General features: G+C 42.8%; 1 pseudogene; it reads left to right on the top strand.

Annotated features, from left to right (window-relative positions):
* Positions 1–5926: 5926 nt before the first annotated feature.
* On the top strand, positions 5927–7273 carry LOC101706013 (partitioning defective 6 homolog gamma pseudogene; annotated as a pseudogene).
* The last annotated feature ends 5687 nt before the right edge of the window (positions 7274–12960 follow it).

The following is a 12960-nucleotide window of genomic DNA, read 5'->3' as shown; positions in this document are numbered from 1 at the left end:
TCTCAGTCTGTGACTTGTTTTCTCATTCTCTTGGAGTTATTTTAGTATTATCTGTGTAATAATAATAATTAACATGGATATTTGGGAATTCAAAAGGATCAGATTTCATCATTAAAACAAACCCATTCTGGTCGGGTGTGGTGGTGCACACCTGTGATCCCAGCACTCAGGAGGCTGAGGCAGGAGGATTGCTGCAAGTTTGAGGTCAGCCTGGGCTACTTAGTGAGTTCAAGGCCAGCCTGAACTGCACAGTGAGACCCTGCCTCAAAACAAACAAACAAACAAACAAACAACCCCATTCTTCAATCATCCAACAGACACAAGGTGAAAGCATCTTACTAGAGGTATAACATTAAACCAGATCTCTGGTTTCTGGAGGAATCCGCCAGCCTTTTCCTCAGGCAATAAAGACCTGAGTGCCCTCTAGTGGTTACCTTGGGAAACCCAGGTAGATAGCTTTAACTACTAAAGAAGACTGAACATTTTGAAATAATGGAGTAATATAACCTTTTATCTTCTATAGTTTCCCTACTGAGTGGCCTTCTTCTGAAAGCTTATCCTATTAAAGATAGAGCATTGACTTATTTTAGGTACCAACTTCCACTTTACTCCTTAATCACAAGTGTGTCTGAAATACTTTTTTATTGTTATTTATTATTTTGAGGCAGGGTTTCATGTAGCTCAGGTTGGTCTGAGACTAACATCCACAATCCTCCTGCCTCAGTTTCCCCAGTGCTGGATTACAGGCATGTGTGCACCACTGCACTGAGCTTGAGATACCATTTTAAATGTGATCAGTTGCCTGTTGGTTCCCAACATCTAAAGTAATCAACAATCCAGAAGAATAATTAAATAAAGTGATTGAAAACTATTTTACTGGATTTACACTTAAATAATATACCTATGGTTAAAGGGTATACAGGAAGTGTCTGTGCTAGTTGTTGAACTTCCTGTGGATTTATAATTACTTCAAAATAAAATGGTTTCTAAAAGTCCAGAGGCTTACATTGTAGCATTAACTCAACTAATTCTTTCTTTGAGCTTGTTGAACCATAAAGAAAAGAAAGTGCGAAAATACAGAAGCATACATTATTTGAAATATGTATTTCTACTCTTCTTCCCCAGCCTCTCCTCTTGCTCGGGGCTGGCAGCCTTTCCTGACAGTCCTTGACGGCTGTCCAACACCTTGTGAGGGGAGATGCATCCACACTCACCGACCTCAGAGGACAGAGACTTCTCATGTGGACTCACTCGCTGCTTTTAGCATGAAGTTGGGTTTTTTCCCTTGGGTGCTTTTTTAAATTATTTTGTCTTATTAGCACATTGTGCAGTACACACTGTTTACATTCCTTGTGTGGAGTTGGTCCACGCACATAACACATCCCAATTCCTTTTTTCATCCTTTATCCTTCCCCTCCTTCCCCCTTCATCTGTTGATCCTCTTTCTTTCTTTCTCTCTTTTTTTTTTTTTTTGCTACCGGGGATCGAACTCGGGTCCTTGCGCATGCAAGGCAGGCGATGGACCCACTCGGCTAAATCCCCAGCCCAGATCCTCTTTCTTTTTGAAAATGATCTATCTCAAAGAAAAAAAAAAAGGTCTGTTTCTCTACTTCCTATTATCTGTCTTTTATTTTGCTCTGTATTTTTACTCTGGATTTCTCATATAAGAAAAAATGTGTTATTTTTGTTTGTGTGTCTGATTTATTTCAGTTAGCATTGTTGTCTCAAAGTGCATCCATTTTCCTAGAAATGACTCAAGTCTTTTGGTCTTCTTTATGGCAGAGTAGTACTCCATGGTGTATAAATAGCACGTTTTTGTTTTTGTTTTTTTTGGTATGGGGGATCGAACTCTGGTCCTTGCGCTTGCGCAGCAGGCAGCGAAACCACAGAGCTAAATCCCCGGCCACCTTTTCTTAATCTATTCATCTGTTGATGAATATATGGGCCACTTCTGAGATTTGCTATTATGAATTGTGCTGCTATAAACATGGGTATTTGTGTATCACTTTAATATGACATCTCTCTCTCTCTCTCCCTCCCTCCCTCCCTCTCCCCTAGAAGGGCAATAGCTGAGTCAAATCAAATTTCTAATTTTAGTTTTTTGAGGAATCTCCATATTGATTTCCATATTGGTTGTACTAGCTTACATTCCCACCAACAATATAGAAGAGTTTCTTTTCCCCCTGAAACCTCACCAGGATTTGTTATTATTTGATTTCTTGATGATGGCTATTCTTTTTTAGTTGAGAAGGAATTTCAGTGTTGTTTTAATCTTCATGTCTCTAATGGCCAGTGAAGTTGAACATCTTTTTATGTATTGGCCATTTGTACTTCTTCTTCTGAGGAGTGTCTATTCATTTCAGTTGCCCATTTTTTTTATTGAGTCTTTTATTTGGAGGACCTAATTTTTTTTAGTTCTTTATATAATCTAGATGAGTCCTCTGAGGAAATGCTGGCAAATTTTTTTTCTCATTCTGTAGGTTGTCTTTTCACTCTGTTGGCTGTTTCTTTTGCTGTGCAGAAGCTTCTTAATTTAATATGACCCCATTTGTTGATTCTCGGAACTGTTTCTTGTGCAACCCGTTCTGCTCAGAAAGGCCTTGCCTTCACCTATGACTTCAAGAGTTTTGCCTATCTTGTCTTCCAGTATGTTGTTTCTGGTTTAACATGTAGATCTTTGATCCATTTTATTTTTGTTTAGTACATGGTGAGAGATATGGGTCTGGGTTCAATCTGCATGTGGACAGCCATCATATGTGGGTTTTTATGTGTTTGTTTTTTTCCGGTACCGGAAATCGAACTCAGGACCTTGCACTTGGCAGGTAGGCACTGGTACCACTGAGCTAAATTCCTGGCCCTCATCCTATGTTTTTAACAGAGGAACCCTTATACTCTAAGATGGAGTTACCCAGAGCTCATTCTTATTTTGAAGCTCTCATTCTTCTATTCCACTGAGTAGATGAGTACCTGTTATGTACTACACAGTCTATATGTCACATGTACTTCTACTGTACAGGAGCCCAAAATACAGTCACATGCCTTTCAACAGTAAAACTAAACAACTCTAAGCTTCTCATCCTAGGAGTATGTCTTTTTTTTTCCTTTTTTCCCCTCCCCCAAATTCCTCTCCAGCAGGCAGACTCTGGAACTCAGTCTTTCTTGTGGCTGCCTGCTGGCCTCTGCTGGGAGTGGGAACTCGGAGCTCTGCCCACATGATGCCCACCACAGAGCAGGGCAATGGATCTTAAAAGAGGGATGGAGGATATTCTGTGCCCGCCGTGTTTATACATCCAAAGGGCAGAAATCCGAACTGCTTTTTAAATGCCTCACACACACGTTCACACACACACACACACACACACACACGCACACACACACACACACACAGCTCCAATCCAACTTTTCACAAGAGGACTGGTAGCTTACATCCGGGCCCTCAGAAGTCTGCACAACAAGAGTCTGCCCTTAGTACATTTCCCAGGCTAGGGGCTGTCTGGTCGCCTCTGTGATTACCTAGTCACACAGAAGCAGATAGCCGCAGAGGTGTCCTGCTTAAAGTAGGGTGGGCTTCTGTTCCTTTCCTCCTGTCCTTTCTCTGCTCACTCCACTCCCAGGTTAGGGGCCACTGAGGAACACTGATGGAACTATAGGTTTTCTAACTACTAACTGACAGCCACTGGTCTACTTAAAACCTAGTACAGATAAGAAAATGAGGCCCAGAAATACTGTAAACTGCTGACCTGGAACTCTGAGATCTCCTAGTTTTTGTTGGTGGGTTTGGTTTGGGTTGGTTTGTTTTTTGTTGTTGTTGTTGTTTTTTGGTACTGGGGATCGAACTCAGTCCTTGTGCTTGCGAAGCAGGCGGTGGAACCACTGAGCTAAATCCCCGGCCCTGGTTTGGTTTTTTTTTAAGACATGGTCTTACTATGTAACCCAGGCTGGCCTTGAACTCTCGATCCTCCTGCCTCAGCCTCCCAAGTGCTAGAATTACAACAGTGCACCCCATGCCTGGCAAGATCTTTTAGTTTTCCTGTTGCATGGCATTGTCTCACTTTTATTTCTGTAAAGACGAATTATCCTATGTCCCATTCCCTTTGACCCAGAGCCTAAATAGTTATTCCTTGAAAAGTGGCTTTTTAAACTTGTAATTGGATGCTTGTGGCCAAGGATAGCTTGCTAAATTGCATCTGTCAAGATGTATCTGTCCCAGGGGAAAGAGCTGGCAAGGCCTATGGGGGTGGTAATAGGGGGCAGTGCTGGGCTCTTGCTGCCCAGGTGTGGGAGGAAGGGGGAGGGAGCAGACCCTCCCCAGGTCTGGAGAGACTTACAGGATCCGTGGCCCTCCGTGGGCCCCAGCCAGCCCACAGTGACCTTTCAGGAATGAGCTGGGCACCACCAGCACCATCCTTACCATCTCTCTTCTGGTCTTTGCTGGGGATCGCATTGGGGCAACTGAGCTGGAAGCCACACAGGTCTACAGCCTGCAGAGCGAGCACAGCAACATGAAGGGTCGCAAGGTCACCTTGGACACCTCATGGGATGAGCTCTCCCACTGTGCAGGAAAACCACGGAAGCTAACTGGTGATCTCTGAAGCGAGCTTCCAGGGGCCTCACTGCCCTGCAGGGGGACCAGGGCTTCATGTGAGCCGCTCTGGTTCAGTATGGCTCACTCGTGGTCAGGTGGAGCTCAGTGGAGGGGCACAGAGGGGACTACTGGAGCTGGGTGGGCGGAGTGGGGGCGGGAGTGGTGTTCCCAGGAGATTTTGCTACAGCTAAAAAAAAAAAAAAAAAAAAATTTAAACAAAGTGACCTTTGTTGAGGTTAAGGTGACTATATTTTCTTGGCCCCTCTCTCTCTTTCTCTCTGCCTCTCTCCCTCCCTCCTTCCCTCTTTTTCCCTCTTTCCTCTCTCTCTTCTCTCCTCTCTCTTCTTTTTGTATCACAATCTGGCCTCAAACTCAAACTCACTTTGTAGCTCAGGCTGGCCTGAAACTCACCGTCCTCCTTGCTCTCCCCAAGTGCTGGGATTATAGGTGTGTACCACCATACCTGGTTTAAACATTGTTTTATTTTCTTTTTTTGGTACTGGGGATCGAATTCAGGACCTTGTGCTTGTGAGGCAGGCAGCAGAACCACTGAGCTAAATCCCCAGCCCTTAAACATTATTTTTAAGACATCGGGGACATCTTATTTTATTTATTTATTTATTTACTTACTTACTTAGACATCTTATTTTAGAGACCACTAACCTGTAATTTAAACATATGCATTTTAAAATTGAGCCCAGAGCGGTGGGGATTTAGCTCAGTGGTTTTTCGCCTGCCTAGTAAGCACAAGGTCCCAAGTTCAATCCCCAGTAATAAAAAACAAACAAACAAACAAAAACACCAAAAATGTGCCCAGAAACCCAGTACTTGGGAGGTTGAGGCCAGGATGAACTACTTGAGATCTTGTCTCAAAAAAACAACAAATCCCCACCAAATCAGAAAACCAAACAACAACAACAACAACAGCAAACCCAAAAAGCCAGGAAGATGAACTTGGTGGTGGATATTTGCAATCCCAGCACTTGGGAGGCTGAAGCAGGAAGATCCTGAGTTCAAATGCAGCCTGGGCTGTACAGAGTGAGTTTTAGGCTAACCTGAACTACATAGTGAGACCCTGTCTCAGAAAAAAGTTGTTTAAGGGGGCGAGGGTAGGGGAGGTGGCATCCTCTGCTCCTCTGCTCCTCTGCTCCTCTCTGGTGCAGCCCTGGAGTTCTCCAGGTACTGGGTCTACCCAGCTCTGGCCGCCACACAGGGAGCAGCCCCATATTGGAGCAAGTGCAGGCCAGAGGCTGGTGAGGGCAGTGGGGAATGTCCCCCTCTAGGTCCTTTCTGCGGCCCCTGCCACCTAAGGCAAAGGTGAGGCTGAGAGGGGCCGAAACTATGAACCTGAGTTTGCATAAGTCTCAGACCCTGCGCTTCCTTCTACTACTGCGGTGCAGAGCAGGTCAAGAGCAAGTTTGGGGCCGAATTCTGAAGGCTCTCCTTGGTCGTTATAAACCCGGGAAGTTTGAAGATTTCTACCAGTTGGTGGTGCACACCCAGCACATCTCCAACACCGAAGTGACCACTGGCTATGCAGATGTGCATGGGGACCTGCTGCCCATCCACAATGATGACAACCTCTGCAAGGCTGGTACTGGGGATTGAACTCGGGACCTTGTGCTTGTGAGGCAGGCAGTGGAACCACTGAACTAAATCCCCATCCCAAGAAGGCATATTTTGATGTGCTCTAGGCAGAGGAACTTGCCTGAGAGAAAGCAGTCCTGGCACAGACAGCAACCAGGACTCACTGCTTCTGGAAACTGCTCACTGGTCTTCAAGAAGGGAAGACCACTGCAGCTTTGGGGCAGGCACCCTGTCAAGGAAAAAGAAGGTGCTGGGGACTCTGAGGGACGAGGGTCTATGCCGGCACACCACCTTGACATCAATGGCCACACGACTTCCGGCCAGTGTCCTCCATCAGTGACGTGGACATCCTCCCCAAGATGCATGGGAGAGTGGGGCTCTATAGACCTGGCTTTGAGGAGCCACTGAGCTTCTACATCCACGACAGCAGAAGTGTGTGGGTGACCCAGCATGGGCTAGAGAGGGTTCCAGGCATCTTTATTTCCTGAATGGTGCTTGGGGTCTTGCAGAGAGTACCAGGCTGCTGGGTGTGAATGACAAAGTCTTAGAGGTGAACAGGCTCGAGGTGGCTGGGAAGACATTTGATCAAGTCACAGACATGATGATGGCCAATAGCCACAACCTCACTGTCACTGTCAAGCCTGCCAACCAGAGGAACAACACTGTCCGAAGCAGCCACATCTCTGGGAGCTCTGGCCAGTCCACAGACAGCACCACCAGCCACTACAGCTTGCCAGCTGCCTACGACCTGCAGAACTTCCATCCTGGTGAGAGGGAGAGTGTCGAGGGGGCCGACAGTGTCATTGAGGGGGCTTTGGAGCCTCACACATTCCCCAGATACAGGGCATGCCCTCTGGCAGCCTCTCTCAGGCTGCACTGGGACCTGGCCCTGCACAGCTCTGGGTGAGAAAGCAACGAAAGCATTCACAAACTGCTCAGCTCCCTGAAGTGGGACCTTGCAACAGCCTGGTCCTCCCCCAGGGTGGGGTGGAGGAACACGGCTGCTATCACGCTCTAGGGCCCAGGCCACTGGAGGAGGCCAGGCAGCCCAGGCTCAGACACACCATGTTGACGTTTGATGGATGGGTGGGAGAGCACTGAGGGGAGCTGGTGATGCTATTGTGATTCCAGAAGTAAAATCTCCAAAGGGAAATAAGTATTTTACAGTTTTATATCAATTTTAAAATAAGAAAAATAATTGTATACTTCATTCCCTCCTTTTTAAATCACTCCCACAACTGTATTCTTTATTTTAATTTTTGAGCAGAAATTAAAAATACTGTCTATTCTTTTTTTTTTTTTTTTTTTTGGTACCAGGGATCAAACTTGGGTCCTTGCACTTGTACAGCAGGCAGTGAAACCACTGAGCTAAATCCCCAGCTCTTTTTTCCTTTTCTTGAGACAGAGTCTTGCTGTGTAGTCCAGGCTGGCCTTGAACTCATTATGTAGCCCAGGTTGGCCTCAAACTCGTGGTGATCCTCCTGCCTCAAAAAAAAACTTTATTTTTTAAACAAAGCTTTAAAGTAACTTTTTTTTTTAAGTAGTAAAGTTCATTTTTAAAACTCAACTGATGCAAAAACACCCCATGATGCCCATGCTTTCTGCTGACCTACTGACAAGGCTGCAAGAAAAAGGCAAGGGCTGTTCTTAAGGACAGAGGCACCCAAACCTGAGACAGGTATTTCAGTTTTCACAGTGTTTCACGGCCAGTTCAGAAAAACCAGGGCGAGGGGGCATCACACAAGAACATATATCGCTGTGGTCCTGGTACCCCATGTCTGTGGGACTATATTTGTGACATTGTCAGAGGTGCCAGCCCATCTTCAGCCTTTCCAGAACCAGTGTAGGAAGCAGGCGGGGTTGGAAGGTGAAGCTCAGCAATACCCCAGCACTGTGTGGTTCAAAGCCAGTATTTACTCTGAAATGAGTCAGGCTTTTCCTCTGGGTCAGTTCTTGGAGTGTTTTCAGCAGATGTGAGAGATGTGTGTCGCAGACTGTGAAGTCTCAAGAATAGCCAGTTGGATGTATGCAGTTATCTTTATTGTTAAAACAGGTGGTTCTAAGTCACAGTTAATACATGCTAATTTCCATTCCTAGAGTAGTGGTCAGTGGCAGGAATTTTCCTGCTTTTAACTATAATAAGTCTTATGGAACTTAATTGTTTTTTCTGGTACTGGGAATTGAACTCAGGACCTTGAGCTTGCCAGGCAGGTTCAGAGCCACTGAACTTAATGGTTTTGACAAATATTAAATTCCTTGTCACTTTTCTTGGTATTGGGGATCAAACTCAGGACCTCGTGCTTGTGGGGCAGGCGGCAGCACCACTGAGCTAAAGCCTTAGCCCCCCTTGTCACTTTTAACCTCTTAGTAATTTTTTTTTTTTGGTACTGAGGATTGAACTCAGGACCTTGCACTAGCAAGGCAGGCGGCGGAACCACTGAGCTAAATCCCCAGCCTTTTAGGGATTTTTGACCCAATTAAAATTTTTTTGACCCAATTAAATTTTATATGAAGTGTGTTTTCTGTTTAAATACAATGACGTGGGAAAAATGTTACATTTATACTTTAAGAACAAACTTTGAGCTTTTCTTTGTTGTATAATAATAATAAATAATAATAATAATAAAAAAAAAATTTTTATTACATTCTCAATTTCACTCATTGTAATTGGGGTGTTTAGAATTTCTATATCTTCTTCACTTAAGTTTGGCTATTCATATGTATCTAGGAATCTGTCCATTTCTTCTGTGTTTTCCATTTTATTAGAGTGCGGGTTCTCGAAGTAGGTATTGATGCTCTGGATTTCTGCTGGGTCTGTTGTGACTTCACCTTTTTCAATCTTAATTGCATGAATTTGATCCTTTTCTTTCCTTTGTTCAGTTAAGGTTGGCTAAGGGTTTATCGATTTTATTTATTCTTTTGAAAAACCAACTCTTTGATTCATTAATTTTTTTTGTATCGTTCTCTTAGTCTCCATTGCATTGATTTCTGCTCTGATCTTTATAATTTCCTCTCTTGTACGAGCTTTGGGTTTGTTATAGTCTTCTTTTTCTAAGAGCTTGGGGTTCTGCATTAGGTTATTTATTTGAGTTCTCTCTGTTTTCCTAATATGGGCATTCACTGCTATGAATTTCCCACATAGGTCCTGATGGCTTCACTGCTGAATTCTACAAGATATTTGAAGAAGAACTGTCGCCATTACTCTTTAAACTCATTGATGAAATTGAAAGGGAAGCAAGGCTTCCAAATTCATTCCTGGAAGCAAGTGTTACTTTGATTTCAAAACCAGGGAAAGACCCAACCCCAAAAGAGAACTATAGGCCAATCTCCCTAATGAACACAGATGCAAAAATCCTCAACAAGATACTGGCAAACAGAATACAGAGGGTCATCAAGAAGATCATACACCCTGACCAAATCTGATTTATCCCAGGGATGCAAGGATGGTTCAACATCTGTAAATCAATAAATGTAATACACCATATTAACAGAGTCAAGGACAAAATCATCTCAATATCTCAATATTGATTCTGCATCATCTTAATAGATGCAGAAAAGGCATTTGACAAAATCCAGCACCCATTCATGATAAAAAATACCCTACAGAAAATTGGAATAGAAGGTTTTTATCTCAACTTGATTAAGGCTATCTATGAAAAACCAACAGCCAACACCATACTAAATGGTCAAAACCGAAAACTTTTACACTAAAATCAGGAACAAGACAAGGATCCCCACTATCACCACTCCTGTTCAATATAGTTCTGGAAACATTAGCCACAGCAATTAGAAAAGGGAAAGAAATAAAAGGAATAAAGATAGGAAAAGAAGAAGTTAAACTGTCATTATTTGCTGATGATATGATCCTTTACATAGAAGACCCAAAAAACTCCACCAAAAGACTTCTAGAGCTAATTGACAGATTCAGTAGAGTAGCTGGATACAAGATCAACACTCAAAAAACAATCGCCTTCTTATACACAAATAACAGACTCACTGAGAGAGAAATTAGGAAAATAATTCCTTTTACAATAGCATCCAAAGAAATGAAATATCTAGGAATCAATCTAACAAAGGAAGCAAAAGAGGGGCAGGGGATTTACCTCAGTGGTTCTGGCGCCTGCCTTGCAAGAGCAAGGTCCCAAGTTCGATCCCAGGTACAAAAAAAAAAAAACAACAAAGGAAGCAATAGACCTCTACACTGAAAACTACAGCATTCTGAAAAAGGAGATCGAGGAGGATATAAGAAAATGGAAAGACCATTCCTTGTTTGTTCTTCGGTAGGAAGAACCAATATAGTGAAAATGGCCATACTTCCAAAACTACTATATAGATTTAATGCAATGCCAATTGAAATTCCAACAATATACTTCACAGAACTAGAGAAAACAATCCAAAAATTCATTTGGAACCAGAAGAGACCTAGAATAGCAAAAGCAATTCTAGGCAACAGAGACATGGCAGGGGTATGACAATCCCCAACTTGAAACTATACTACAAAGCTACTGTGATAAAAACAGCATGGTACTGGCAAAGAAACAGACCCAAGGATCAGTGGAATAGATTAGAAGATGCAGAAACAACTCCATACATACTCAGCCACCTCATCTTTGACAAAGGAGCCAACCACCCTCATTGGAGGAAAGATAGCCTATTTAATAAATGGTGTTGGAAAAACTGGATTTCAACCTGCCAAAGATTAAAACTAGACCCATACCTATCACCGTGCACTAAACTAAGATCGAAGTAGATTAAAGATGTAAATATTAAGACAGAAACACTAAATTTGCTGGAAGATAAGTTAGGTAGAACTCTTGAAAACATTGACATAGGAACAAACTTTATGGACAAAACCTCAGTAGCACGGGAACTAGCACAAAGAATCAACAACTGGGATCTCATCTTATTAAAAAGCTTCTGCACTGCAAGAGAAACCACCAACAGAGCTAAGAGACAACCTACAATGTGGGAAAAAATTTTCAGCAGCTGTACCTTAGACAAAGGACTACTGGGCTGGAGATTTAGCTCAGTGGTTCTGGTGCCTGCCTCGAAAGCACAAGGTCCTGAGTTCAATCCCTGGTACCAAAACAAACAAACAAACAAAAAAACCCTTAAGTGACAAAGGACTACTATCTAGAATATATAAAGAACAGAAAAAAATCAGACCCCCCAAATTTAAAGACCCAATTCAAAAATGGGCCTCTGAAATGAACAGACATTTCTCAAAGAATTAAAAGCAGCAAATAAATAAATGAAAAAATGTTCAGCATCGCTGTTTATTCGAGAGATGCAGATGAAAACAACCCTGAGATTCCACCTCACCCCACAAAGAATGGCTGCTATCAAGAAATCAACCAATAACAAATGCTGGCAGGGGTGTGGGGAGAAAGGAACCCTTCTCCATTGTTGGTGGGAGTGCAGGCTGGTGCAACCACTGTGGAAATCAGTATGGAGACACCTCAAAGAACTAGGCTTAGAGGTCCCATTTGACCCAGCTATTCCCCTGTTAGGTATCTTCCCAAAAGAATCTTAAAAATCATACTACAGTGATATATGTGCACCCATATTGGCTTCTCCTCGGTGGGAGACTGGAACCTGAAGACAGTATCCAACAAAACCTATTAAAAGAAGGGCATGGGGGACCAGAACTCTTGGAGTTAAGGCGAGGTTTATTGGTAATATTTTTCTTTTATACATTTTTCTGTAGGATATATCAATCATTAACAGTTTACAATGCTAGTCAACTAACCACCATTTATATCTGTGAGTACATAAAGCATCTAAAGAACCATCTCCTTTAACTATGTTCCTTTAGTCTTAGTGCATCTTATCTAAATCATCCTGGTTAGTTAAAGCTTCTAAAAGAGTTAGCTACTCATATACCAAGCAAATATTTGAGTCTCAAGGGACTGAAGAAGAATGGACACTGTGGGATTGACAAACAGCCTTCTAAACTTATCTTTAACTTCTCTATCTGGGCCTGCCACAGACATCAGGACAATCTGTCTTCCCAAGGCTGTCCGAGGGCCCAAGAACTTCTCATATCCTCCACACACCCATGTTTATAGCAGCTCAGTTTTTAATAGCTAAAGCTTGGAAACAGCCCAAGTGCCCATCACCTGGAGACTGGATAAAGAAGATGTGGTTTTTTAATAAAATGGAGTACTACTCAGCCATAAAGAATGAGAAACTACAGACATTTATAGCTAAATGGATACATATCGAGGCCATATTCTTAAGTGAAATAAATAGGACACACATGTGTAAATACCGAATAGTTTCTCTAGTGTGAGAAACTGAAAGTGTAATTAAGGAATAAAATGGTTAAAATGAATAATTGATAATTTGAAATAGGAAGAAAAGGTTCAAAGGGGTAGGGGTGGCAGGAGGGGAACGGGAAAGATCAGAGTTACAGACTGGAATCTGGAAAGAATCCATATATAGATTGTGTTTAAAACTACAGAAAGAGATGTAGATAGAGACTAGGCTGGAGCTCATCAGTGGGTTGGGAAGGAAGAGTCACTGAGATCAAAGGAGAGAAGGGTGTGTCTCCAGAAGAAGCACATACAACTATGTACAGTACACAGTACTCGATAGTGTGATAAATGACTGTTACTGTTTTATGGCGAAGCCCAGCCGATCTCCAATGCTGCTTGACAAAGTTCCAGCTCGGGGGGAAGAAAGGTCTACCTCATGTTTTATTTTTTCTTGCCATGATGTTTATAATTGTTACTCTGATCACAGGAGTCATTGTGTTTGTGACTAACAACAAACTCTCCATGAGGCAA

The sequence above is a fragment of the Heterocephalus glaber genome, unplaced genomic scaffold (genome assembly GCF_053883595.1).
Source record: "Heterocephalus glaber isolate CG9 unplaced genomic scaffold, H.glaber_assembly_v1.0 deba00001662, whole genome shotgun sequence".
Lineage (NCBI taxonomy): Eukaryota > Metazoa > Chordata > Mammalia > Rodentia > Bathyergidae > Heterocephalus > Heterocephalus glaber.
Note: the sequence above shows the minus strand (reverse complement) of the source record. Positions and strands in the feature narration are given on the sequence as shown.